Source organism: Erythrolamprus reginae, chromosome 10, assembly GCF_031021105.1.
Source record: "Erythrolamprus reginae isolate rEryReg1 chromosome 10, rEryReg1.hap1, whole genome shotgun sequence".
Taxonomy (NCBI): Eukaryota; Metazoa; Chordata; class Lepidosauria; order Squamata; family Dipsadidae; genus Erythrolamprus; species Erythrolamprus reginae.
In genome coordinates, this window is record NC_091959.1 from 41846209 (window position 1) to 41871378 (window position 25170).

Below are 25170 nucleotides of genomic sequence, written 5' to 3' on the forward strand. Positions count from 1 at the left end.
CTCAGCTCTTACCTTGCAAGCTCTTTCATTGCTACTCTCTGCAAAGAATATTTTTCAAGCTCTAAATCTTTGCAGGGCTCTTTTCATTGCACAAACCTGCTCCAAATAAGTTTCTTTCCAGCCCTAACCAGGTGCTAGCAATGTTCTCAGCTCGTACCTTGCAAGCTCTTTCATTGTTACTTTCTGCAAATAATGTTTTTCAAGCCCTAAGTCTTTGCAGAGTTTTTTTCATTGCACAAACTTGCTCCAAATAAGTTTCTTTCCAGCCCTAACCAGGTGCTAACAATGTTCTCAACTCTTACCGGCTTGCAAGCTCTTTCATTGCTACTCTCTGTAAAGAATGTTTTTCAAGCCCTAAGTCTTTGCAGAGTTTTTTTCATTGCGCAAACTTGCTCCAAATAAGTTTCTTTCCAGCCCTAACCAGGTGCTAACAATGTTCTCAGCTCTTACCTTGCAAGCTCTTTCATTGCTACTCTCTGCAAAGAATATTTTTCAAGCCCTAAGTCTTTGCAGGGTATTTCCCATTGGTCTACCTGCTCCGAATGTTTCTTTCCAGGTGCTAATGATGTTTCCAGCTCTTACTGGCTTGCAAGCTCTATCACTGTTACTCTCTCCAAATAAAGTTTTTTGTAAAGCCCTAACCAGGGGATGAAATGATGTGCTGAAGCTGACCAGACTAAGAGCTCTAGCCAGACGAATACCTGATAAGCAGATTCTTTTCCCTAAATTTCTCCCCTACAACCAAGGTGCATCTTGTACTCCAAAAAGTACAGTATTTCAAATGTACCAAGATAGAACAGAGAAACGTTCAACCCAAAATCACCCAATCTTTGAATTAAGTTTGCCAAGAAATTCCCAGCTGCATCTAACCAAGTTTGCTCTGTGCATGGTATTAAGTCATAATTTATCCAAGCATGACATTAACTCACTGGATTCACAGCTAGTAGTAACAAAGCCGTCAGGTATAATTTATGCAGCTGGCCAGAGAGGAAGGAGTGGCAGAACCTGGAGGCGGAGTCAAAAGAGGATTTAGCCTAGAATCCCTATGTAGCCATAAGTGAACAAAATCCAACCTCCCTTAACCTCCATGGGTCTGTATCTAACTCCCAGCAAGCACTAACCATTGGTTGAGAAGATTCCTGCGCATAGGCAGGAGTAGCAATACATCAATTTAAGTGGACCTTTATGGCTGGATCTGAAGGTTTGCGACTGAGGCTGGCCAACTCCACTCAAGTCAACACCAAGAAGTGGAATGTTTCTTTACATGGAAATATTTATAGGATTTTAAAAGAGAAAATAGAAAGGAGGATGCATTGAAAAATAACAAGAATATCTTCACTAAGCATTGAAAATCGCTGAAAAGAAACCTTGAGCTAAGCAACAGAGACAGGATGAAGGAGGCAACTAGGAAGTAGAATGTTTTTATTGGTCCTGCTCCAGAAAACGTGTTCTACAGACTTCTCAAAATGTAGGAACTGAGGTTCCTACAATGAACCAGCCAACGAATTAGTCAATGAACCAGCCAACCAACCAACCAAACAAACAAACACTCAACCACCTACCCACCCAACCAACCAGCCAAAGAACCACCCAACCAACCATCCAATGAACCACCCAACCAACCATCCAAAGAACCACCCAACCAACCAGCCAAAGAACCACCCAACCAACCAGCCAATGAACCATCCAACCAACCGCCAGCCAATGAACCAGCCAACCAAACAACCACAAACTCTTAGAATAAGTTGGTCGTAATGTAAGTAGACATAGCCCATCTACTTATCCCAACTCAAGCCAGCCAGCCAACGAACCAGCCAACCAGTCAGCCAACCAACCAACCAATCACAAACTCTTAGAATAAATGGGCCACAATGCAAGTAGGAAAGACTTCATGAACTCAATCTGTATAGTCTGGAGGACAGAAGGGAAAGGGGGGACATGATCGAAACATTTAAATACGTTAAAGGGTGAAATAACGTTCAGGTGGGAAGTGTTTTTAATAGGAAAGTGAACCCAAGAACAAGGGAGCACAATCAGAGCTGGGGGAAAGATCAAAAGCAACATGAGAAACTATTATTTTACTGAAAGAGTAGTAGATGCTTGGAACAAACTTCCAGCAGACGTGGTTGGTCAGTCCACAGTAACTGAATTCAAACATGCCTGCGATAAACATATATCCATCCTAAGATAAAATACAGGAAATAGTATAAGGGCAGACTAGATGGACCATGAGGTCTTTTTCTGCTGTCAATCTGTTTTTAATAGGAATAAGTGTTTTTAACAGGAAAGTGAACACAAGAACAAGGGGGCACAATCTGAGGTTAGTTGGGGGACAGATCAGAAGCAAGCAGTTACTGTGGATTGACCAACCACGTCTGCTGGAAGTTTGTTCCAAGCATCTACTACTCTTTCAGTAAAATAACATTTTTTCATGTTGCTTCTGATCTTTCCCCCAACTAACCTCAGATTGTGCCCCCTTGTTCTTGTGTTCACTTTCCTATTAAAAACACTTATTCCTATTAAAAACAGATTGATCATTTGACCAATACCGACCACGTCTGCTGGAGGTTTGTTCCAAGCATCTACTACTCTTTCAGTAAAATAACATTTTTTCATGTTGCTTCTGATCTTTCCCCCAACTAACCTCAGATTGTGCCCCCTTGTTCTTGTGTTCACTTTCCTATTAAAAACACTTATTCCTATTAAAAACAGATTGATCGTTTGACCAATACCGACCACGTCTGCTGGAAGTTTGTTCCAAGCATTTACTACTCTTTCCGTAAAATAATATTTTCTCATGTTGCTTATGACCCTTTCTATGTTTCTACTTTTGTGCCTCTTCCGAATCCATTTTCATTTCCTGGACACAAACTGTTTCAACTCCTACCCTCAAAATGTTGCTACAGAGCACTGCACACCAAGACCTGAAATGGTCACCTAACACCAAAAACATCATCAAAAAAGCACAACAAAGAATGTTCTTTCTGCGCCAATTTGGGAAGCTCAAACTGCCCAAGGAGCTGCTGATCCAGTTCCACAGAGGAATCATTGAGTGTGTCATCTGCACCTCTATAACTGTCTGGTTTGGTGCTGCAACCCAACAGGATCGACACAGACTTCAGAGGAGAATCAGAACTGCAGAAAAAACAATGGCTGCCAACCTGCCTTCCATTGAGGACCTGTATACTGCACGAGTCAAAAAGAGGGCGGGGAAAATATTTACTGACCCCTCACATCCTGGACACAAACTGTTTCAACTCCTACCCTCAAAACGTCGCTACAGAGCACTGCACACCAAGACAACTAGACACAAGAACAGGTTTTTTTCCGAACGCCATCAATCTGCTAAACAAATAATTCCCTCAACACTGTCAGACTTTCTACTAAATCTGCACTTCTATTCTACTAGTTTTTCTCATCATTCCTTTCACCCATTTCCTCCCATGTTGACTGTATGACTGTAACTTGTTGCTTATATCCTAAGATTTTTATTAATATTGCTTCTTCATTGCTTATTTGACCCCTATGACAATCATTAAGTGTCGTACCACATGATTCTTGACAAATGTATCTTTTATTTTATGTACGCTGAGAGCATATGCACCAAGACAAATTCCTTGTGTGTCCAATCACACTTGGCCAATAAAAATCCTATTCTATTCTATTCTATTCTATTCTATTCTAGTGAAACTGACCAAGGGAAAAAGAAGTCTAGTCAATGTCACAAGGTTTGGCTTCCTCTTTTAAAAATGAAAAATAAAAATGGAAGCCCAGCCCTGTATTTATAGCCCATTCTCTGGAAAGGAGGGAGGAAAACACAGCCGGTCACATTCCAGTTGATTTTCTTTTGACCTCGACTGCTTCTCGGCCCGAGAAAGGATGGGTGGGGACAGAAGCCAAGAAGGAAGGCAAGGGCCTTTAAACTGGAGGAACAGGCCACACTTACAGTAACGCTGATCATAGATAATGCTTTCATCAAAGAGAGGACCAACCTAGAACTGGGGAGAAGTTGCTGGCAGTGGGAACAAATTAATGGTCAAAGCAATGGAAACTGCAGTTTAATGATTCCAAATGTAAAATAATGCACTTGGGGAAAAGGAATCCTCAATCTGAGTATTGCATTGGCAGTTCTGTGTTAGCAAAAACTTCAGAAGAGAAGGATTTAGGGGTCATGATTTCTGACAGTCTCAAAATGGGTGAGCAGTGTGGTCGGGCGGTAGGAAAAGCAAGTAGGATGCTTGGCTGCATAGCTAGAGGTATAACAAGCAGGAAGAGGGAGATTGTGATCCCGCTATATAGAGCGCTGGTGAGACCACATTTGGAAGACTGTGTTCAGTTCTGGAGACCTCACCTACAAAAAGATATTGACAAAATTGAACGGGTCCAAAGACGGGCCACAAGAATGGTGGAAGGTCTTAAGCATAAAACGTATCAGGAAAGACTTCATGAACTCAATCTGTATAGTCTGGAGGACAGAAGGAAAAGGGGGGACATGATCGAAACATTTAAATATGTTAAAGGGTTAAATAAGGTTCAGGAGGGAAGTGTTTTTAATAGGAAAGTGAACACAAGAACAAGGGGACACAATCGGAAGTTAGTTGGGGGAAAGATCAAAAGCAACGTGAGAAAATATTATTTCACTGAAAGAGTAGTAGATCCTTGGAACAAACTTCCAGAAGACGTGGTTGGTAAATCCACAGTAACTGAATTTAAACATGCCTGGGATAAACATATATCCATTGTAAGATAAAATACAGGAAATAGTATAAGGGCAGACTAGATGGACCATGAGGTCTTTTTCTGCCGTCAGTCTTCTATGTTTCTAACTGGTTGCCTTCAGAAGTAAAATGAATAACAACAACAGAGTTGGAAGGGACCTTGGAGGTCTTCTAGTCCAACTCCCTGCCTAGGCAAGAAACCCTACACTACTTCAGACAGATGGTTATCCAACATCTTCTCATCATGGCTGCTTCATAGATTTCTGGTCAATGAAGCCATGGCCCCAGGACATGTGAACCCAGCGAAGGGCTGCAAACATTTTTACTACCATACTGTGGGCGTGGCTTGTTCTGTGGGTGTGGTTTGCTGGGCATGTGATCAGGTGGGAGTGGCTTGACAATAATACACAATTACATCAGTCAATAACTCTCAATACATATACAAAGCAAAGGGCTGCAAATTATTTTACTGCCATACTGTGGGTGTGGCTTGCTTTGTGGGTGTGGTTTGCTGGGCATGTGATCAGGTGGGAGTGGCTTGACAATCATGTGACCAGGAGTGGCTTAAAGGTCATGTGACTGGCTTAAAGGTGGCCAACTTGATGTCAAGGGTTCGGGTGCCTGGCGTCTGTCTCCTCGCCTCAAAGAGATACAACTATTTACTATTACCGAACAGCCAAAATATACTATTTAATTCTATGTATATATAAGTCTACGGAGAGTCTACGGAGAGGGGTGGCATACAAATCTAAATAATAATAATAATAATAATAATAATAATAATAATAATAATAATAATAATAATAATAATAATAATAATTTGATTTGTATGCCGCCCCTCTCCGAGGACTATGCCCTATGTGTACATACATACTACACACAGGCACACAAAAATATACATTATCTACTACATAAAGTGTATCTGTATGTAGACACACACACACGCACGCAAAGCCCTTCTAAAATTATACACATTCAACTTCATTTACTGCGATAGGAAAAACATACCCAGAGCCCGGAAGGGAAAAAGAGAAAAAAATTCAATTTTTTTCTACCGGTTCTGCGTGCCAGACCGTACTCATAGTTGAGCCCATCATTGTGTGAACCCATCCTCCACAGCACTGTACTTCCTCAATAGAGTGAAACATTGCAGAGTTCTTCGCCTGGGGGGGACACACACTCACCAGCTTAGGAGAAAAACCAGCACAAGCCCTTTTCTAGTTTCTGCTCCTTTTCCAAAAGTCGGTCAACATGACAACTTCTCATCACAATAGCCTGAAGGTGTGAATGTGTGGCAAGGTGACCCTCCCACTGGCTGTAATCAAATATTACCGGTCTCTCGGGTTTTGGCCCTTCGAGCCTTGGGGCATCTCAGCTTGCTGGTTGGTGACACCAAAGGTGCCCCTGTGGGTCATGGAAGCCGGCAGAAAAAAACCAACTTTGCTTCTGAAGACAACGCAACCAATGGGTTGTTTGCACAAACATGTGACATTCAAGGCAGTCACACAATAAGGCAAACCTGAATGGAAGGCAGAGTCTTCCTAGATGAAGGCCAAACACAAGGGCGAGACAAACACCTTGAACCATCATCTGCGACTTTTTTTAAAGTCTTTATTATTTATATATACGGAGTGGCTGTGGGTTCTGCCTCCCAAGGACAATTCCATCTGTCCGTCCATTACCGTGGAGGGGGGGAATTATTGACCCCCTCAGAAAGGGTCCGCAACTTGGGCGTCCTCCTCGATCCACAGCTCACATTAGAGAACCATCTTTCAGCTGTGGCAAAGGGGACGTTTGCCCAGGTTCGCCTGGTGCACCAGTTGCGGCCCTATATGGACCGGGACTCACTGCTCACAGTCACTCATGACCTCATCACCTCGAGGCTCGACTACTGTAACGCTCTCTACATGGGGCTACCTTTGAAAAGTGTTCAGAAACTTCAGATCATGCAGAATGCAGCTGCGAGAGCAATAATGGGCTTCCCAAGGCATGCCCATGTTACACCAATGCTCCGCAGTCTGCATTGGTTGCCGATCAATTTCCGGTCACAATTCAAAGTGTTGGTTATGAACTATAAAGCCCTTCATGGTATCGGACCAGAATATCTCTGGGACCGCCTTCTGCCGCACGAATCCTAGTGACCGGTTAGGTCCCACAGAATTGGCCTTCTCCGGGTCCCGTCGACTAAGCAATGTCATTTGGCGGGACCCAGGAGAAGAGCCTTCTCTGTGGCAGCCCCGGCCCTCTGGAACCAGCTCCCCCCAGATATCAGAGTTGCCCCCACCCTCCTTGCCTTTCGCAAGCTCCTTAAAATCCACCTCTGTCGTCAAGCATGGGGGAATTGAAATTTCCCTTCCCCCTAGGCTTATAGAATTTATACATGGTATGCTTGTATGTATGAGTGGTTCTTTAAATTGGGGTTTTTAAGATTGTTTTTAATATTAGATTTGTTTACATTGTCTTTTTATATTGTTGTTAGCCGCCCTGAGTCTTCGGAGAGGGGCGGCATACAAATCTAATAAATACAAATATAAATATTTTTTAAAATACATAAATACCACAAAACAAACAAACAAAAACAAAACACGACCTATACAAACATACAAATATCGTCATTCACAGTTACAATTATATCTCAAGTCTTCAACACTCAACAATTTACACATTTGCAAACATACTCACTGGCAAAATTGCTACAGCTTTTTAAAATTTATTTTATTTCATCCACCTTCTAGTTTCACATTGCTGTGTTATATATTGTTACCTAAATCTTAATCTTTATTAATTTTAATCATACTACCTAAATCATAAATTGTCCAAAGTTAATCGCTAGACAACAATTTTAGTTTATATATCTAGTAAATGTTGTGGTTAGCTCTGGCCCAGCTCCTGCCCCAAGGACTGTGGATGTGGGGGAGACATCCACATGCTGCAGGCCTGTTTTGCCCCCGGTGGAATCTGATGATGAAGGCTCCTCTGACCAAGAAGACATGAGTGACAGGGAGGAGGAGAGTGGGGCAGACAGCTCAGAAGGAGATCAATTCTCTAGCTCCTCCTTGGATTCAGAACAAGAGTTAATGATACAGCCACGCATGCGGAGAGCGATGCATAGGCAGCAACAACTGAGAGATTATTATCAAAGAAAATGAGGCCACCTGTGGTTGGGTGGGGCTGTGGTAATTAGTGAGGCTGCTATAAATAGCAGCCTGTGGGTTTGGCCATTGTGGAGGATTATCTGATCCTTGTGTTTCGTGACTGCTTTACTGACTTTGACTTTTTGTGTGCTGATTTTCCCCCCCGCTTTGAAACTAAACCAGGGCAAAGTGTGTTTCACTTTGTGAAAGAAGGACTGTGAATTGCCTCACAGCTGCAAGCTAAGTATCTCAGAACTGATAAGGGACTTGTACAAATTACCAGTTTGTTTGGAGCCGAGTGCTCTTTGCTATACCAAAAGAGGGTTTAGTTTATGTGAATTTTCACTATAAAGAACATTGTTTTGAATTTTCAAATGTGTGTGTGTCTGAAATTTGTACCTGTGAATTTTTGGGAGGAGTCTACCAGAGAGCCCGACAGAACAGTAAACAAGATTACTTTCATTTTTTAAAATTTATTTTCCCTGCATACTTTCAAATTGTGAGAGATTTCACTGTGTTATAGATATTTAATTTTTTTTTAAAATTAACCCGATCGTACCATCTGCTCCAAGTTTGGTAGAATTCTTGTATTTCCAATGTATTTCTGAGACTTTACTGAGGTTAGTCTTAGTCACAATTCTAGGTGCCATCCAAACAGGGAGCGACGGTTAGATCGTGGTTAAGCCACTACACAAAATGGTTGGGTCACGCTTTGCAGGCTAACTCCCCTGGTTCAAACAGGCTACTCAATGTCGCGAGTAGACACAGCCCAATGTTGTCCAGTCTTATTAGCATGGATGATGTTACTTAGTTTGGCTCTGCAAGGCGGCCATAAAGCTGACAAAGCACCACAATCAAATATTGGTAGCTGAGGAAGCAAGTTGTTGCCACAGTTATGCCCATTTTTGCTTGACTCTGCCAGGCAGCGAGATTTGTTTTTTATTTTTCTTACATGATTTTGCCCTAACTTTTAAACATTTTAATACAGTTTGTTTCTCCCCCCCCCCCCCCGATTTATTCTGGTTTTTTTCACAAATTTCCTGATAATTCCCTGATACAGTAGTACCTCTACTTACGAACTTAATTCGTTCTGTGACCAGGTTCTTAAGAAGAAAAGTTTGTAAGAAGAAGAAATTTTTCCCATAGGAATCAATGTAAAAGCAAGTAATGCATTGCGATTGGGGAAACCACGGGGAGGGTGGAGGCCCTGTTTCCTCCCAGGAGATTCCTAGAGAGGCCCCACAGAGGCTTCTCCTCACCTTTACTGGCCCTATTTCCTCCCAGGAGGTTCCTAGAGAGGCCCCAGAGTCTTCTCCCTGCCTTTTCCAGCCCTGTTTTCTCCTAGGAGATTCCTAGAGAGGCCCCACAGAGGCTTCTCCCCACCTTTTCCTGGCCCTGTTTCCTCCCAGGAGGTTCCTAGAGAGGCCCCACAGAGGCTTCTCCCCACCTTTTCTGGCCCTGTTTCCTCCCAGGAGATTCCTAGAGAGGCTCCACAGAGGCTTCTACCTGCCTTTTCTGGCTGTGTTTCCTCCCAGGAGATTCCTAGAGAGGCCCCACGGAGGCTTCTCCCCACCTTTTCCAGCCCTGTTTCCTCCCAGGAGATTCCTAGAGAGACCCCACAGAGGCTTCTCCCTGCCTTTTCTGGCCCGGTTTCCTCCCAAGAGATTCCTAGAGAGGCCCCACAGAGTCTTCTCCCTGCCTTTTCCAGCCCTGTTTCCTCCCAGGAGATTCCTAGAGAGGCCCCAGGGAGGCTTCTCCCTGCCTTTTCTGGTTACAGTTTTGGAGGCTCGGGTTTGTAAGTGGAAAATGGTTCTTGAGAAGAGGCAAAAAAATCTTGAACACCTGGTTCTTATCTAGAAAAGTGTGTAAGTAGAGGCGTTCTTAGGTAGAGGTACCACTGTATTTCCCGAACCGCCGATTTCCCTGATAATTCCGTTTTCCAGGTTTGCTGGACACCCTGAGAAGTAACAAAGGAGGAGGAGAACCTCTTGAGACTCATGAGAACCAGGCTTAGACAGTTGTGAAAAGGGAACCACTGCAAGATGAGTTAGATGAGGCAAGAGGGAGAAACCACGGGCTTCCCACGCGTTGATGCTAGAAGGGGAAACTCGGCCAACGATGAGTTGCGCACCGCACACCAAGGGAAGCGTCCTCCACTCCAAGTCCCCCCCGTTTGAAGGAACTAGGTCCAGCAAAGCAGGGTTAGGAAAGGGTTTGTCCGCACTCAGAATCATCAATGGCAAGGAACGGTGGTCTGGCGCGGCGCAAACGTTTTGCAAGCGAGAGTTCCTCAAAGGAGCATTTCCCGTAAGCGGGTTTGCAGTAAAGGCAGAGTAATAACTCCCAGCTCGAGTCGACACAAGTCGCATAAATTGCAGTTCCTCTGACACTTTTGCTAAGGGTTCGCAGATGGGCGTGTGGTGCTTCTGCGCCTGCGCCGATCGCCTTTGATGATCTCTGGGTGTCGTGGTTTGGTGGGGGGGGTGTTGGAGCCTCCCACTAGTACAGGTTTGCCTGAACCAGATAGCAACCCACCACTGCTCAGACATCATTGCATGGAATAGTTTGAAAGACAGCAGTATTTCATCTTCATGTCTGCTTAGGAAGGAGGAAGACTACGATTCGGTTTTAGACGGGTGCAGAGGGCAAGATTGGGAAGATTTCACACCTAGGGGTGGCCAGGTGTACAAATGTCCATGGAGATTCTCCATCATCCAGGCCTTGGTAACATAGAAATGTAGAAGATTGATGGCAGAAAAATACCTCCTAGTCCATCTAGTCTGCCCCTATTCCTGTACTTTATCTTAGGATGGAAATATGTTTATCCCAGGCATGTTTAAATTCAGTTGCTGTGGATTGACCGACCATGTCTGCTGGAAGCTTGTTCCAAGCATCTACTACTCTTTCGGTCAAATAATATTTTCTCATGTTGCTTCTGATTTTCCCCCCAACTAACCTCAGATTGTGTCTCCTTGTTCTTGTATTCACTTTTCTATTAAAAACACTTCCCTCCTGAACCTTATTTAACCCTTTAACATATTTAAATGTTTCGATCATGTCCCCCCTTTCCCTTCTGTTCTCCAGACTATATAGGTTGAGTTCATTAAGTCTTTCCTGATAAGTTTTATGCTTAAGACCTTCCACCATTCTTGTAGCCCGTCTTTGGACCCGTTCAATTTTATTAATATCTTTTTGTAGGTAACGTCTCGAGAACTGGACACAGTATTCCAAATGTGGTCTCACCAGCGCTCTACACAGCGGGATCACAACCTTCCTTTTCCTGCTTGTTATACCTCTAGCTATGCAGCCAAGCACTCAACTCGCTTTCCTTACCGCCTGACTGCACTGTTCGCTCATTTTGAGACGGTCAGAAACCACTACCCCTAAATCCTTCTCTTCTGAAGTTTTTGCTAACACAGAACTGCCAATACAATACTCAGATTGAGGATTCCTTTTCCCCAAGTGCATTATGTTACATTTGGAAACATTAAACTGCAGTTTCCATTGTTTTGACCACTTATATTGCTTATATTGCTTTTTAGGTTTTATTTTGAGTTTCTCAGATGTTTGTATTGCATTGACTTTATTGTGTAAGCCGCCCCAAGTCTGCAGGAAAAGGGCAGCCTAGAAGTAAGTAAGTAAGTAAGTAAGTAAGTAAGTAAGTAAGTAAGTAAGTAAGTAAGTAAGTAAGTAAGTAAGTAAGTAAATAAGTTAATAAGTTAATAATAATAATAATAATAATAATTATTATTATTATTATTATTATTATTATTATTATTTAATAATAATTAGATTTGTATGCTGCCCCTCTCGGAATAAATAAAATAAACTAAAGTCCATTTGCCCCTTAAAAATGACATATTTGGGATAACGAGGACCTGGATGGCTCAGAATCTCCATGGACATTTTCACACCTAGCTTTCCCTAAGACCATCTTTCTCCAAGGCCAGCAGAAGATATTGGAAGGTAGGGCAGCTGCCCATAGGTTGAGGAACAGACACCAGAAACAAATAACTTCCCTACCAAAACTAGTATTTTAAGTTCTCAGAAAGAACGAGGAACCTGAAAGCACTGGATTGTGATTCCCATCATTCTTGACCACAGACCACGTTAGTTATAAAGATGGGCTTTGCTTATAAAGCGTGTCTCGTTCCTACCATTCAGTGATGCCTAAACATTTTTGATGCGGAGTGCCCAAAAATGCACATGTGCAGAACCCAAATTAAATGGGAGCACCTCCTGCGCATGAATCACCCCCCACCCTCACCCATTTTTTATTTCTAGGTTGGCGCAAGCCTTCCAGGACCAAAATGGGACACAGGCGGGGCGGGAATATGCACACTTGCGCAAACCTCCAAAATGAAAAGCGAGCGCCCCCTACACATGCGCCATAATCCATACGTTTTTATATACTATAAAGCTCTCCTTCGATTTAACCAAAAGGTCCATCGTGAAAAGGTAGAAATGTTTTTGAAAGTGATTCAAACCTGCTTACTTAAAATATGTGTCTAAGACTCATTGTGTAATTGAAATTTCAAGGATCTTCACACCCGTTGTCTTCGCAAAATTCTGGCCACAACAGATGTGATGAAGTCCGCAGGAAGTTCAAAGTCTCCCCCATTTTCTCTGCTTTTTTTTTATCTGTTTGTGGTAATTCGGTTTCTCTCTTTAGACATATATATCTCTATCTCTATCTTTATCTCTATCTATCTAATCTATCTATCTATCATCTATCTTCATCTATCTATCTATCCATCTATCTATCCATCTATCCATCCATCTATCCACCTATCATCTATCTATCTATCTATCTATCTATCTATCTATCCATCTTACCACCTATCATTTATCTATCTATCTATCTATCTATCTATCTATCTATCATCTATCTTCATCTATCATCTATCCATCTATCATCTATCTATCTATCCATCTATCATCTATCTATCTATCTATCTATCTATCTCTCTATCTCTCTATCCATCTATCCATCCATCTATCCACCTATCATTTATCTATCTATCTATCTATCTATCTCTCTACCTATCCACCTATCATCTATCTATCTATCCATCTATCCATCCATCTATCCACCTATCATCTATCTATCTATCTATCTATCTATCTATCTCTCTACCTATCCACCTATCATCTATCTATCTATCTATCTATCTATCTATCTATCTATCATCTATCTTCATCTATCATCTATCCATCTATCTATCTATCCATCTATCCATCTGTCTATCCATCTATCATCTATCTATCATCTATCTATCCATCTATCATCTATCTATCCATCCATCCATCCATCCATTTCGGAAATAATGACCTGACTGCCCATGGGTTGTCTATTACTTCCTACTTCCAGGGATATATTCTCACCGGAAAAAAAGGCCACTTCCTTCTGCCTCGTTTCATTCATTTGCTAAGTTTCGTTCTGCCTACCTTGCGTGATGGGCCTTCTCTAAGCAGCCCACAACACTGAAAAGGGAAGAAATGAAAAGAGCGTAAACAGAATTAAAACAACGGAAGGAAGAAGTAAACAATGAAGACGAACACCAGAATGCATCGATAAAGGAGAATATTTATAGCTCTGGGTTGAAAGGAGGTGGTCTCTTTGAGTTTGGTGGGTTTTTTCCTAGACATTTCATGACCAAACTAGGTAACATCATCAATGATAGAAGGTAGAGGTGGTTGTAACACTCCGAGAGCTGCATTGGCTGCCGATTGGTCTCCGAACGCAATTCAAAGTGTTGGTTATGATCTATAAAGCCCTACATGGCATCGGACTAATTACTTACGGACTGCCTCATGTGGCCCAGTGGCTGGTCAGGTCCCACAGAGTTCGCCTTCTCCAGCCAGACAATGTCTGTGGCGAGCCTAGGGGAAGAGCCTTCTCTGTGGCGGCCCCGGCCCTTTGAATCAACTCCCTCCCTAGATGTTTTCTGAGCTTAGTTGTTTTCGTGCAGACATTTCATTAACCAAACCAGGTTAACTTCATCAACGCTAGAGGTGTGGAGAGGAGAAGGTTTAGGAGGACTCTGAGATCCTCCATCAATCAATCAATCTTTATTATTTTATTTTATTTATTTTATTTATTCGATCTTTATGCCGCCCTTTTCCTTAGACTCAGGGCGGCTTACAACATGTTAGCAATAGCCCTTTTTAACAGAGCCAGCCTATTGCCCCCACAATCCGGGTCCTCATTTTACCCACCTCGGAAGGATGGAAGGCTGAGTCAACCTTGAGCCGGTGATGAGATTTGAACCGCTGACCTTCAGATCCACAGTCAGCTTCAGTGGCCTGCAGTACAGCACTCTACCTGCTGAGCCACAGACCAGCATTGGGGGCCTTTGGTGTTCTCTGAGCTTAGTTGCTTTTGTGCAGACATTTCATTAACCAAACTAGGTTAACTTCATCAATGCTAGAAGATAGTGGGGTTTGAAGAGAGGAGGAGGACTGTGGCATCTTTGGTGCTCTCTAAACTTGGAAGTTTCCTTGAAGACCTTACATGAACCAAACTAGGTAACGTCATCAGTGGTGGGGAGAATGCCTCAATAGGATAATCCAAGACTTTCCTTCCATTTGGAATGTTCTGTCGGGCTCTCTGGTAGAATCCTCCCAAAAATTCACAGGTACAAATTTCAGACACACACACGTCTGAAAATTCAAAACAATGTTCTTTATAATGAAAATTCACATAAACTAAGCCCTCTTTTTGTATAGCAAAGAGCACTGGTCTCCAAACAAACTGGTCATTTGTACAAGTCCCTTATCAGTTCTGTGATACTTAGCTTGCAGCTGTGAGGCAATTCACAGTCCTTCTTCCTTTCACAAAGTGAAACACACTTTGCCCTGGTTTAGTTTCAAAGCGGGGAAAAATCAGCACACAAAAAGTCAAAGTCAGTAAAGCAGTCACGAAACACAAGGATCAGATAATCCTCCACAATGGCCAAACCCACAGGCTGCTCTTTATAGCAGCCTCACTAATGACCACAGCCCCACCCAACCACAGGTGGCCTCATTTTCTTTGATAATAATCTTTCAGTTGTTGTTGCCTATGCATCGCTCTCTGCATGTGTGGCTGTATCATTAACTCTTGTTCCGAATCCAAGGAGGAGCTAGATAATTGATCTCCTTCTGAGCTGTCTGCCACACTCTCCTCCTCCCTGTCACTCATGTCTTCTTGGTCAGAGGAGCCTTCATCAGCAGATTCCACTGGGGCAAAACAGGCCTGCAGCATGTGGATGTCTCCCCCACATCCACAGTCCTTGGGGCAGGAGCTGGGCCAGAGCTAACCACAACATGGAAAAAAAATAAATTTACGATTGCTCCAACCGAGACCAAACCATGGCCAAATCAAACCATTATCAGCTCTTGGGTAACCCAGAAGCTGGGTTAATCATTCATGTAACACCCGCCACCGGACCCCGGACAAACTCTCCTGGCCTCAGGAACAGCTGACTCCCAAGTGCTCGGCTGGACATTGCTTATTAGCAAAATGAGAAATCCGATCTACTGAAAGAAAACACTATGTGGAGAGGAGATATCTGGACCGCTGTTTGTGGCCAACAAGCTGCCTTCATTCCATGCAGATTTAAATTATTATTATTTTTAAATCACCCAATTGTCCTCCTGCTAAAGCCAAAACTTCTGCTCTCAACAGCGCAGTTCTTAAAAACTCTTTTTTCCTTGCTATTTATTGACAGACGATTTCTCCACTTTTAAGATCCGACGGTGCGATTTGCATGTTGCTTTTTTTTACAAAACTACCCCACTCCATCCAAGCGTCGGCACTTCTTTTTCTCTGGAGGGATTGCACACCGAGGCGCAAGCTACGTTTTTGCACACTTGGGGTGCTTTAAAAAGATGTTTTGAGGTCTCTTGTGAACAAAATATCCAGTCATTGGCAAGGTTAGCAAATTCCTGGGGGGGGGGGAGCTGGGAAGCTGTTTTGAAAGTCCCCCAACCAGAAGCAACCCAGTGAAAAAGCAAGACAATATTACCATACTTTTCCCAGTATTTAAGATACCTTTTTTCTTCCCTAAAATGTAGCTTTTTCTCCAACCCTAATGAGATGCTAACTACTCCCTCCAAAGTGTTTTTCCAGTCCTAAGTCTTTGCAGGCTTGTTTTCAATTTTACCCCCTCTGAAAAAGTTTTTCCCCCCACCCCTAACCCGATCAGAGCTCGGTATTGCTTGCAATTAGGGAAAAGATTGTGTGCATTTGACCACTGCTCCAGCCCTTATGACACATCAAGTGCAGTGGTGCCTCTACTTACGAACTTAATTCGTTCCGTGACCAGGTTCTTCAGGAGAAAAGTTTGTAAGAAGCAGCAATTTTTCCCATAGGAATCAATGTAAAAGCAAATAATGCACCTTAGATATGAAAGCCAGTTGGATGACTTTGGGCCAATCATTATGCGAGCTCTAGTCCCACCTTAAGCCTAAAAGTCAGCTGGGTGACTTTGTCCAATCATTCGGAGTCTGGGAGTTCTAGTCCCACCTAACTGGGTAACTTTGTCCAATCACTAGGAGTCTGAGAGTTCTAATCCCACTTTAGGCATAAAAGCCAGCTGGGTGACTTTGGGCCTATCACCAGGAGTCTGGGACTTCTAGTCCCACCTTAAGCATAAAAGTCAGCTGGGTGACTTTGTCCAATCATTCGGAGTCTGGGAGTTCTAGTCCCACCTAACTGGGTAACTTTGTCCAATCACTAGGAGTCTGAGAGTTCTAATCCCACTTTAGGCATAAAAGCCAGCTGGGTGACTTTGGGCCTATCACCAGGAGTCTGGGACTTCTAGTCCCACCTTAAGCATAAAAGTCAGCTGGGTAACTTTGTCCAATCACTAGGAGTCTGAGAGTTCTAGTCCCACCTTAAGCATAAAAGTCAGCTGGGTGACTTTGTCCAATCACTAGGAGTCTGGGAGTTCTAGTCCCACCTAACTGGGTAACTTTGTCCAATCACTAGGAGTCTGAGAGTTCTAGTCACATTTTAGGCATAAAAGCCAGCTGGGTGACTTTGAGCCAATCACTGGGAGTTCTAGTCCCACCTTAGGCATGAAAGCCAGCTGGGTGGCTTTGGGTCAGCCCTTCCCTCTCAGCCCAACCCACCACCTCACAAGATAAGTTGTTGTGGGGAAATTCGGAGCAGGAAGGCATGCTGGATACGCTCACCAGCTCGAGTTATTTGTAAAAAATCAAATAAAGGCAGGATACAGAAAATCAATCGACCAATTAACAAAAAATACTTATGGATGGTGCATTGTGGATTTAATGGCACCCTACCATGCATTAGCAATGCCCAGAAATGGTTCTCCCATACTTTTATAAAACAAGTTCAACCTGGTTCAAATCCAGCCGTTCTCTCCCCCTCCCTCCAATATTCTTAATTTTATCACCTCTCCAAAGTCCAACTTTCAACCTCTGCACACAAAAACAATTCAGCCATCGGCCCCCCAGTTTTCCACTTCAAACTGCTATTTGGAAACGGTTCGGTTTTATAAACCAACTTTGAGCCAAGTAGGGAGATTGTGATCCCACTATACAGAGCGCTGGTGAGACCCCATTTGGAATAACACTGTGTTCAGTTCTGGAGACCTCACTTACAAAAACATATTGACAAAATTGAACGGGTCCAAAGACGGGCTACAAGAATGGTGGAAGGTCTGAAGCATAAAACGTATCAGGAAAGACTTCATGAACTCAATCTGTAGAGTCTGGAGGACAGAAGGGAAAGGGGGGACATGATCGAAACATAATATGTTAAAGGGTTAAATAAGGTTCAGGAGGGAAGTGTTTTTAATAGGAAAGTGAACCCAAGAACAAGGGGGCACAATCTGAAGTTAGTTGGGGGAAAGATCAAAAGCAACATGAGAAAATATTATTTTACTGAAAGAGTAGTAGATCCTTGGAACAAACTTCCAGCAGACGTGGTTGGTCAATCCACAGTCACTGAATTGAAACATGCCTGGGATAAACCTATATCCATCCTAAGATTAAATACATGAAATAGTATAAGGGCAGACTAGATGAACCATGAGGTCTTTTTCTCCCGTCAGTCTTCTATGTTTCTATGGTTCAAATCCAGCTGTTCTCTCCCCCTCCCTCCAATATTCTTAATTTTATCACCTCTCCAAAGTCCAACATTCAACCTCTGCACGGAAAAACAATTCCGCCATCGCCCGCCCCCCAGTTTTCCACTTCAAACTGCTGTTTGGAAACGGTTCGGTTTTATAAGCCAACGTTGATACCAAGCCTACCCCGGCTTAAGCTCAATTAGTTGGTTAAGGTTATTTTTAATTTTTTTTTTTTTTTGGCCAAAGCTCGACCAGGCAGACGGGGGTCTGGAGATAGGGGAAGAAAGACCCTTCCCTCGCTGCCCAGCCCTTCCCCCCCCCCTCCTCTGGACCCCACTGAGCCGAGCCTGTCACAACCCACATAATGGCTGAATGGCAAATACGATTCACTTTGGCCTCTCCAGGCGCTGCTGTTCGCTGGCTCGGCCCTTCTGCAAGGCGACATCTGCCGCGCGGGACTTGTTAAAATTAAAGCCTTCTCATGGGGGGGGGGAGGCTATGAGGATTTGCCGCTCCCTCCCTTCCCACAAAGGGATGTTTGCAAAGAGGAGGAAGAAGAAGGAAAGAAGACGTGATAGTAGAAGTGGTTCCAAGAGGAGTAGAAGTGGTTCCAGAGGAAGGAAAAAGGGGAAGAGAAGAAGGAGGACGCAGAGAAGGAGGGTGAGTGGTAGGAGAGAAGGGCGGCATAGGAATCTAAGAAATAAATGGATAAAAGAACGAGAAAGCTCGTCACGGGAGTAGTGGGGGGGGAAACAGAGTAGGAGAAATGGTGGTGGTGGGAAAGGGGAGAGAAAGGAGGAGGAATGAAAAGAGGGTGACAGTGGAAGAACAGAAAGGAGGAGTGATGGAGGGAGAGGATTAAAGAAAACCCTCCGAGGGCTGTTTTGAAGGAGGGAAGAGGAGAAGAAAGGAGGGAGGGAAGGAAGGAGGAAGGGAAAATGCCATAGTGACAGTCGTAGTTATGGGAGGAAGAGGAGGAGGAGGAGGGTGGTAGCAATGATGGTAAGGAGGAGAAGGAAGAGGGTGGGAAACGGAGAGGAAGATTAGAAGATGGTAGAAGAAAAAGAAAAAAAGAAGTCATCACAGGAGTAGCTGAAGGGAAAAGGAGAAGTAGGAATATTGGAGGATGGAGAGAAGGAGAAAGAAAGGAGGAGGAGAAGGAGTGATGGTGGAACAGAAGGTAAGCCAGAAGGAGAAAGAGTAGGAGAAGTTAGAAGAAGAGGAATAAGGAAGAGAAAACCCTCAAAGGGCTGTTTTGAAGAAAAGGGAAGGGAAGAGTAGAGAAGAGTAGAGAAGATAAGGGAAGAGAAGAGAAGAGAGGAGTAGAGAAGATAAGGGAAGAGAAGAGAAGGGAAGGGAAGAGAAGAGAAGGGAAGAGAAGAGTAGAGAAGGGAAGGGAAGAGAAGAGTAGAGAAGGGAAGGGAAGAGAAGAGTAGGGAAAAGAAGGGAAGAGAGGAGTAGAGTAGAGAAGAGAAGGGAAGGGAAGAGAATAGAAGGGAAGAGAAGAGAAGGGAAGAGAAGAGTAGAGAAGAGAAGAGTAAGGAAGAGAAGAGAAGAGACAATAACAGTGGTGGAGAAACAGGAGGAAGAAGAAAATTAGCAATGGTGGTAAAGAGGTGAAGGATAATAAGGAGGAGGAGGAAGAGAAGTGGTGAAGACAAAGAAAAGAAAAGTCATAGAGGTAATAGTGGAAGGAAAGAACGAGAAAAGGAAGTGGTGAAGGAGAAAGAGAAGGAGGGAGAGGAGGAGAGACAGGAGGAGGGGAAAGAAGAAGGGGAAGGAATGATAGCGGAAGAGAAAGAGAATGAGGAGAAAGAGAAGTGATGGTGGGGAAAGGAAGGAAAAGAAAAAGTGGTAGCAGTAATTGTGGAAGAAAAGAACGAGCAAAGGGAGAATCACCGGCAGCAAAGGAGAAAGAGAGGAGAGAAAGGGTGAAGAAGGGATGATGGTGGAAGGGAAGGAAAACAAGGAGGGTGAGTAGTGAAGATGGAGGAGGAGGAACAAGGAAAGAGAAACCTTACACCGAGAAGAATGAGCTGTTTTTCAAAACTCCCCAAAACTCACAAGCTACTTTTTCTGGAAAGAGGAATGAAAAACAAAGAACGAAGAGGGGGAAAAAAAGAGGAGCGATAGTCATGTTGGTGAAGAAGGAAAAGAAAAAAGGTGGGGGGAGGAAAGGAGTAGTAGTGGAGGAAGAGAAGAGCGAGGAGAAAGAAGCGATGGAAAAAGAGAAGGTAAAAGGAGCGGCGACGGCAGAGAAAAAGAAGTAGGCAAAAGAGATGATGAGATTAAGAGGAAGACCACCAAGGAAGTACGAAGGGATGGAGACCTTCCAAACCCCCATCCGGACTCACAACCTACTTGTCCCGACCTCCAAAAGACACACCACCACCACCATGGGAAAGAAACGTAGGTTTACCATCGCTCACCTCACTGTCGCAATGTCCTCTGCGCCATTTTTCCCATCCACTCTTGGAAGACGATCCGAAATAACCACAATTAAGAGTCAACTCCACAAGGTGGGACGTCAACCACCCAACTGTAAGCTCCAGAAATCAAGAAGGTCTCCACGAATCACCTTCTCTTGCCCCCCCGCTGACCTCTTCAAGGCCTACGGACCTCCTTGCCACACTACCAAATCCACGCGGCCGGCATCGTCCCAATGTGGGCTTCCCAGAATGAAGGCCACCAAAACTGCAGGCTGCTCCTTCCCTTCGAGAAGACACACCCACCCCAATCGAGTTAAACACTGTTTGCACACACACACAAACACACCGCTCAGGTCTTCCAATGAGCCCTTTTTAAACGATATTAAAATCTTTCAGCCAGTCCCCACAACTTACCAAGCGGAGGAAGAAAAAAAAATCAATTTTAAAAGAAAAAAAAAATCCAGCAAGCCGGTTCCATGTTTGCAGTTTTTAATAGCAAACAAATAAACAATTTTTTTTAAAAAACACAACAATGACAATTTCTCAAAAGTTGCTGGACGCATTTTTGGAGAAAGCTGGAGGAGAAATTTATTCCATAGGATGTTCAACTTTGTTAAATCAGATATAAGGTCCAGTTTTCCACCCCTCAATACAAAGACAACTTTTTCTGGACACCTGGTTGACACAGGAATGTTGGTGTGCGGGAAAGTATCTTTCCAACTTTATTTTATTTTTTTTAAAGAAACAGGTTCCATAATTTAAGAAGTCTAACTACTTCTCCTTCCTCAAACAAGCCAGAAACACCGCAGAGCCTACCAATCAGCTAAACAATTGAAGTTTTAGTTGCTAACTTTATTCTTTATAAATGCTCTTTCTTCCTCAGCTTTAGCTGAAAAATTTATTCTCACTAAACAAGCCGAGAAAAAGGAAGAAAATCAAGAACTTTTTAAAACTCAGACCCACCTTAAAGACGACAATATGTGCTTTTTATTTTTATAACTGCTTTGGGTTATCCTGGTTTATAGGAGTCCCAAAGTGGGATTGTAGTCCTAGATCGTAAGCCAACATGGTTTGAAACTGTCTAACCGCTGTCGGAGGGGGGGCATGTGTGAGTCAGCATTGCAATTAATTGCTTCCAGCAGGATTGGCAATACAAGTAATTGACAACTGTCAAAAGGAAGGGGTCTTTCCCCCCCCTCCTTTATGAGCAACTGATACTACCAACACCGAAATAACAAACAAACACTCAAGACATTTATTATCACCTTATAAAACTGTAGAGATTCTTTCCACTGTCTAAACCTCTCCTCAACAGGACATCCAAATAGCCAAACATTCTCATAAATTAGCATTTAACAACCAGGAAAAAATGTTAAGTTGATCCACTGGAGTTTTTGAAACGTTCATTCTTCCCTGTCTATCTTCCTTTTTTTCCCTCCCCTTGAAAACAACCAGAAACATCTATATATACAAGCAGGAAATTTTTAACCATCATTTTTATTAGATAGAAAATATATATATATCCGCCTTTCAAACACCAAGCTGACCAAACTTGAGATTTTTGGGGGGTTAACTTTATGAGGGTGTCCCCTTCTCTACCAAATAATTGGGGGGGGGGTTTTGAAGAAAATAGAAAGTTACAAACTCTCTTTGAAAAGGCACTTGGTCAAACTAACAAAACCAGAAAGTGCCCGCTGGTAAAGCAGGTAAAATAAGTTGTTGGTGTTGGGGAGAAATCTTGCTACAAGACCGGTGAGCTACCATTTCTGGTATCCTCAAGTTTGAAAGCAATTTGAAAAGTTAGGAAAAAAACCCTAACTTTCCCCCTACTTTTTTAAAAAAAGAAATCAACCTCTATCTTAAACAGAACTCTTAACACCTTCAAACTTTACAGTTTTCTCTGAAAATGAGAAAAATGAGGGGTGGAAATGCAGTTGGAGGTCTTTAGCTAATCTAGAGACCTCCAACTGTACTTTTCTAATTTAAAAAATGACATGTTCTCTCTTTTTTTAAAAGGCCCTTCCTTAAAGGTGACATGGAACACACACATATATAACAAACTCAACCATCCAAGAACCTGGTTTTCTACTGCAAACCTTGAATGGAAAAGGTTGTTTATTTTTTTAAAATCACACTTCCCTGATTTGAGTGAGATTTCCTGTTTGGAAAAGCTAAAAGAGATATAATAATAAGGGGAGGGGGGGCGAGTAAAGAAACTGGAAAATACAGATATAAATAACTAATAGACAAACCATAGTCTATTTTGAAGACCCACTCCGCAGCCTTCTCGCCATAGGTACTTCCTCGCCCATTTTTGGAAGAAGGGGCTAGCGAGGTGGGGGAGGACCAAGGCAAAAACAGCTGCAGGCTTTGAGACACACACAGGCACACTCAGAAAAAAATACCCCCTAGGTTTCTAGTCCCTTTGAATCTAAGGGGAAATAAGCTTGGCCAGATCTTAAAGCAGAAAAGAGGAGAGAGAGAGAAGCAACCATGTGGCAAAGGTCAGACTCGGGAGGGAATGCACCCCGGTCAAAGGGAGGGGCGTGGGGACCTTCACCTTTCAAGCCCACGGGAGGAAACCCACCGCGACCCCCTCCCCACTCAAGAGAAAGAAGCAACCAAACCTTCCCTTGATTTTTTTTTCTACCCAAAAGGTGGGACTTTTTTTAAAAAAATGTCCTTCCTTCCAGCCCCCAAACCCACCCACTCACCCCACCCTCAGACAAAACCCCATAGCTGTTTCATTCCACCACCCCCCTCCCCAAAAACTCGGGCGTGCAAATACACGCGTGCGCCTTTGCCCGGGATGCGCGCAGCCACCCTTTGGGAAATAATTTTTTTTTTAAAAGACCGACTCGTCTCGCCACTACCTGCCCAAGCAGGAACCCCCAGCGGAGGGGAGGGGGGTGTCGTTCCTAAGGGGGGGGTGTCGCTCCTCTCCTCCCCCTCCCTCCCTTCGGGCCAAGCAGACCCTCCAGTAGCACAGCTGCGCTTTGGCTTCGCCTAATGGGTCGCACGCCCCCTCCCCATCTCCGCCTCCTCTTGCTCCCGGGAGGCAGCGCAAAAAAAAAAAAAAACACGCGCAGGCACGCGCAGCACACACACCCACACACCCACAAAAGAAGGGGGGGACAGCCCGGCACGGAGGCATTCTGCACTTACGCGCTGTTAGCCAAAGTTTTTTTCCAAGTCCGTCCACGGACGGACCCTTCCATCATTCTTGCACGGGGATTTTTTGCACGCCCCCCCCCCCCAAATACCAATTTCTGGGAAGGGGAGGAAGGAAAAGGCGAGCATGGGGGAAGGGGAGGAAGGAAAAGGCGAGCATGGCGCAAGAGCCGGAGCGCGTTTGGCCAAGCAGCTGCAGCAGAAGCGCAAATTACAAGGCATCCCCCGCCCTAAATTGGGGGGTCCAGCTGCCAGCCCCCCCTTTTAATATATTTATTATTACTTAAGATTTCTTATGCCTGGGGCTCACAAACGCCACCACGCAGGAATCTAATGTTAAAATATACCCCAAAAAATCTCACTACTTAAGACAGAAATCTTTTTTTTCCTTTGTGCTTTGCGCTCCAGCGGGGAGAAGACCCGGCGCAGGGTTCGCACCCAGCGCCCCCTTGCCCTGTGCCACCCAACCCTCCTTCTCTCTGCCCCTTCTCTCTGTGTGTGTGTCTTTCTTTCCCCCGGCCGGCTTGCAGCGCACCAACCCGCGTGCGCGCATCTCCATGCCCACGTCCCCATCTCCACACGCGCAAGCACACCCACCCACACGCCCCTCTGCCCGGGTTTGCTGGACGGGAAACGCGCACCCAGGGCTCTGGAGAGCCCCCTTACCTTTGCAGAGGCATGCTTGGTCCAGGCTTGGCTCTCGGGGGCTCCCCGGCCCGCGCGCCCACCCCCCCAAGCCCCCCCTCCCCAAAAAAAGCCGGGTTCACCGCCGCGCGTCTCCCATCTCACAGCCTGCTTCCCAGCGCCATCTTGCAAGCTTGTGACGTCGGGAGCCGCGCTCACCCCTGACCCATATTTGAATGGAAGCCAACAGGGGGAAGGGGAGGGGGAGAAGGGGAGGGGAGGAAGCCGAGGGAGGGGGCAGAAGGAGGAGGAGGAGGAGGAGGAAGGAAGGAAGGAGGGAGGGACACCCCAGCCAGCCAAGACAGCTTGCTCCTTGCTTTTTGCTTCTTGCAAGCCCCCCTTTTTTTTTGCAAACTGGTGGAGTTGGGGCTGGGGGCTTCGGTTTTTCCACGCGGGGGGCGAGGGCTTTGCAAAAAAAGGGGGGAGGCAGCCGGCTTGCCCCCCATGGCACGCTTTCCCTTTTTGCAACTGGAGGGATTGGGGAGCGGGGGGGAAAAAATTAAGGGGTCGGTGGGGAGGCAAGCCGGTTTGCACCCGCGCGCGAGAGGGGGAGAGAGGGCACCCCCCCCCCAAATGGCACGCTTTGCGCGCGCGCGTTTCCCCCCCCCCCCACATCCCTCGATTCGTCCCCCTCTGTGGCACATTCGTGTGTAAAACGCGCGCGACGGTGGGGGGCTCGCCGGGTCTTCAACCACGCCTCCCTCCCCCCCTCCCCCGGCGGATCTTGCTTTGCCGGGTGTGCAAAAAAAAGTGAAAGGGGGTGGTGGAAGAGAGGGAAAGGGGATGCGCGGCCGGTGGGGAGGGGGGGAGAAGAAGAGAACCGCAAATTGGAAGGCTGCTGGCGGGGTCACTCTCTTTCTCTGTCCTTCTCTCTCTTTCCCCCTCTCTCTTGCTCCCTTTCTCTTTCTCCCCTCTTTCTCTTTCCCTCTCTTTCTCTTTCCCTCTCTCTTTT

The 25170-nt window shown here is 44.7% G+C and overlaps 1 protein-coding gene across 1 annotated transcript in view; it reads right to left on the bottom strand.

Annotated features, from left to right (window-relative positions):
* HIC2 (HIC ZBTB transcriptional repressor 2) overlaps positions 1-24362 on the bottom strand; it is a 121662-nt gene extending 97300 nt beyond the window's left edge. Inside the window, exon 1 of the mRNA XM_070762865.1 lies at positions 24201-24362. The gene's annotated coding sequence lies outside the window, so the exon portion shown is untranslated. The remainder of the gene's footprint in view (positions 1-24200) is intronic.
* Positions 24363-25170: the final 808 nt, after the last annotated feature.